Here is a 4,801-nt window from a genome sequence, read left to right as displayed (position 1 = left end):
AAAGATCACGAGGAGGGTTATATTTTCACTTACAAGATTATAAAAGAGATTGAGCATAATGACAAGATGTTTGATTTTATGTATGAGGTGCTATTTGATTCCTCAACTTCAAATGTTTGTTGCCAATGCCATCTTTTTGAGCCAAAGAAAATCTTATGTCGCCATAGTCTTTTTGTCCTTGGTCTTGAAAGAGTGAAGAAATTGCCAAACAAATACATCCATGATCGGTGAAAGAAAACTTTAAAGCGCAAGCACAATAGCATAAAGTGTAGCTATGATCATTTAGAGCCCACAAAGAAACAATATGATGACATGTGCAAGCAATTTTATAACATTGCCGAAGTCAACAAAATCGTACATCGTGTACTTAACTTGAATTGGGTTATGTTGTTGGAACCAAATGCCTCTATAATGAATAATATATATGATCAACATTCAAATGAGGTAGATGAAAATGCAAATGGTTTGGAGATCCACAAGCTCCAACAAGTATCACAAAAATGTCGAAAGCAAAAGAAGAGGCTTCAATCTACTATAGAAACAATTGTTAAACAAGATAGGAACAAGAAGCTTCAAATTGCTAACACCAAGAAACATAGCAAGAATGTGAAAGAGAAAAAAGAGACAAGTTCAATATTTGATTGATATTATTATTATTGCTATAATGTTTTATTATCACGTTATTGATTTTTATGTTTGTTTTAGCCAACCTTGGAGTTACCTTCGGAGTTGAACATGAGCTCTAACTAATCAAACACAATCAACTTCAAAGATAATTTGTTTTTTAACGGAATGTGTTGCAACAGGGAGGATCAAGGAGCAATAAACTGGATTTATATCCCTTTAAACTCAATGTAACAAAGCTATTATTGATCAAAATTCGAAGCATGGTATGAATATTTTTTTTTTCTATTTGATTGTTATTCATCATCTATCTATTTAATTTGTTTTTTCTAAAGTTTGTTTTTCTATTATTTATGCAGGACATATCGTGCTAGTTTAGATTGGCTTTTTTTATTGAAAAAGTTTTTTTTTAACTAAAGTAATTTTATCCAATTTAAAATCTATTTAGATACGTTTTTAAAAAAGAATAATTTTATTAAAAAAAACAAATTATTTATTTTTTCTAAAAGCTAGCAATACCTTGTTTTTGAAAAAAGTAAAAGTAAAAGACATTTTTAATACTTAAAAACTCTTTAAAAAGTCTATCCAAATGTGAAATAATTTTTGTCTGTTAACAAGAATTTAAAAAAAAAATTATTTTCAAAAGTCAATCCAAACTAATCCATCATCTACCATAGATAAGATAGCACAATACAAAGATAATTGCATTTTTAGTTACTTAATTACTAAATAATTGTGGCTATTTAGTTGATATGTTATTGCTTCTTTAGGATATTATTAAATTTTATTTTATTTATACAGAAAATAATAGAACACCAATGTTTGAGTTAAGTACAATTAGGTTATATGTTAACTTTTTCTATAATCCCAACAGATTTCTGGTTCTAGTTTTTAGATATTTACTATTTGAAACTTTAATTATGTAAATTTTTCATTTATATTTATGCTATAATTAGATTATAATCAAATAAACTCTAATTTATATTACAAAATCTAGTTATAATCAAACATACTCAACAAGTTAATAATCAAACTTATATTACTCCAACTCTAAAGAGCTTTCACGTACTGTGCCTCTTGTAAACTTTGAGTATAAATAAATAATCATAAAATTACTTGTATGTTGTTGTATTAATCAAAGTCAAATATCTAAATCAAGTTTTAACCTCATGATATTATCAGACTATAATCAAACATGCTGCAAAATTCATATTACAAAATTCGAGTATAATCAAACTTAGTATAACATGTATAGTAGCAACAAATAAGATTATTCCTACTATCAAACACTCATTTGGATTACAATGTCAAGATAATCTCTCAAATATGATACAATGAATTATGCAAACAATTAATTCTTTTTTTTCTTGACAAGTTGTTAATTTTTCTCGAATTTTCGTTCCTTGGTCTCTAGTTATTTTCTCTAAGGATGCCATTCCGACATTCACATATGGAGTAACTTGGAAAGCTCCTAATTTCTTGTCTTAGTGTTTTTGCTTCATTGGGTGTATTCAAATCTTTCTTTTTTTTTTTTCTTTTTTCTTTCTTCCGTTTCTATCACCACACTTTGGGGCTTCCTTCTACTTATTTTCTTTTTGTTTCCAACCTTTCCTTTTTCCACGGATTTTATCATCATTGGCCAACTCTAAAATCTCAATCCGATGACTATTTTGTAGGCTTAGAAGTAATTGGATGATGGAATTTTTTTTCAATGTGTTGCAACCATCCTATTATTATTATATAACAATCCATGTTATCCAAATCAAACCATACACATATATTTAAAAGAATAGAAAAATAACATATATTTTGATTTGATTATATATACATAATCAAACTATTACTTACATTAGTCCATTGTAGTATTATTTTAGATGGCTCCTATGGTGCCATTGATTTCATCCCAAACAAATCACAATTATACATGTTTGGTTGATTAGGCAAGTCCACATAATTGTTAGGCTCGAGAAAATTTGAGAATATTCAGGATATGTAATTGCTAATATGTCGTCGAGATAACTTGCCTATTAAAAAAGTAATAAAATCGTTAAACTTAAATGATGATCAATAATCAAACTCACTAAACATAATAATCAAACCTAGCATAACATGTACAATAACAGCAAACAAGAATATTCCTACTATCAACTAAGATGCAAATGAACAATTTGAACAAACAAGATACTAACATCAACATCAATAAATAATAGTAACAATAATTGTAAGGTTATGAGTTGAATATGAGAAAATGCATATATAATAAGTAGAAGTAGATAAATTAAAGCAACACTTTATTTTCATTAGATTAAAGTGGACTTGTGAAAGAGACTGATACAAAAGAAAAAAAGAAAACTAGAGCTGTCAAAGTGGACGATAAAAAGAACTTGAGACAATAATTTATCAAGGTAAAATACTAAATTGGCCACCTACGTTTGGACGTAATTCTGTTTTGGTCTTTAAGATTTAAAGTATCCTATTTGAATCCAAAAAAGTTTCATTTAACTTTAATGTAGTCCACTATGAGGTCAAAGTTAAATAATTAATGAAATGTCCTACATGACAATAGTACAAAAACAAGATCGATAATCTCGAAAACAAGTACAAGCTCTAGAGGCATAAAATCAACATGCATCAATATATTTATTTATTATTTTTCTTACAATTTAAATGAAATATTTTTTATAAAACTAAGGAGAATGATAAATAAATATATTGATGCATCCACGGTTGATTTTGTGTCTCTGGAGCTTGTACTTGTTCTCTAAATTATTGACCTTATTCTTGTACTGCTGTCATGTAAGATATTCCGTTAATATTTAACTTTGACCTCACAGTGGACTACATTGAAGCTAAATGAAACTTTTTTTGGATTCAAATAGAACACTTTAAACCTTAAGGACCTAAACAAAATTACACCCAAATGTAAAGGACCAATTTAGTACTTTATCCTTTTTTTATTTTATAATAGAAAAAAAATCCTTTATGCTAAAAAACAAGACTTATAAAAGAAAAACAAATGTAAATAGAATTAGAAAGAGGTAAACGGTAATCAAAATATTCTGGTGGTGCTGACAAAATTGTACTTGACTTTTGTTATTGATAAAATTGTCTCTAAAAAATTTAAAATTTGGCAAAATCACCTAATAATAAAAGAATGACGTCATATTGAACAGAAAGCGCTGATGTGGCCGTCGGAAGAGAGCTTCGATTCTTCTTCTTCAACACGCTACTGCGTCTCCTTCCGCCATGGCAGTTGAAGAAGAAGAGCGCCATGGCACGCCGCTGCGTTCTTCATGTTCGCCACTTGTTCTTCTTCAACATGCCGTTGTGTTCCTTTTTGCATTCTCTTCAGCCAGACCGCCATGGCAGCATCTCGACGCGTTCTTGTATTTGCTACTTCTTCTTCTTCAACACGCCGTTGCGTTCCTTCCGCATCCTCTCCGTTATGGTAGCACCTCACCGTTGTATCCCCTTTCGCTATGTCAAAGAAGAAGGCGATCAAAAACGTTGTCGGAGTTCTTTGTCATTATCAGAGTTCTTTTTCGACGACTACATCAGCATTTTTCATTCGCCGTGACGTCATCTTTTTATGATTCGGTAATTTTGTCAAATTTTAAAATATTTCAAGAAGTATTTTATTAATAACAAAAATCACATTTTACCAACACTTAATCTGCATGCTCAATTAAATAAATAATACATCATCATCACGCATGTTTAACGGACAAGCATGTCACGCTTCATAAATCGTAAGAACTAAGAAGCGCTACTAAGAAAATTCACGTGCGCCCCTATGGACTTTTCTCCCATACTTCGGATTTTGGTATTGGGACTTTTTCTCGCTTATTTTTAGCGCTGTAGTTGGTGCCCTTTGCTGGCACTGTAAGGACAAAATAAAATACCTTACCCTATTAAATGGTCTCTCTAAATATATTTTTTTATTTTTCCTTTTTAGCAATTCTAAAATCGTGTTCTGATGAAAATTTATTCCCCCTTTTCCCCACAAATACAAAGCAGCCCAGAGCCTAAGAAATAAGAAGTTAAGATTATCAAGTTATAATTGCGATTAATTTCAATAGTAATAATAATATAACAACTAGCGCAAATTTTATAATCGGCACCCACCACCAAGGCCTTGCAATTTGCCAATTTGATATTGACTTCTCCATTTATTTTT

This window comes from Arachis hypogaea, chromosome 8, assembly GCF_003086295.3.
Source record: "Arachis hypogaea cultivar Tifrunner chromosome 8, arahy.Tifrunner.gnm2.J5K5, whole genome shotgun sequence".
Taxonomy (NCBI): Eukaryota; Viridiplantae; Streptophyta; class Magnoliopsida; order Fabales; family Fabaceae; genus Arachis; species Arachis hypogaea.
Note: the sequence above shows the minus strand (reverse complement) of the source record.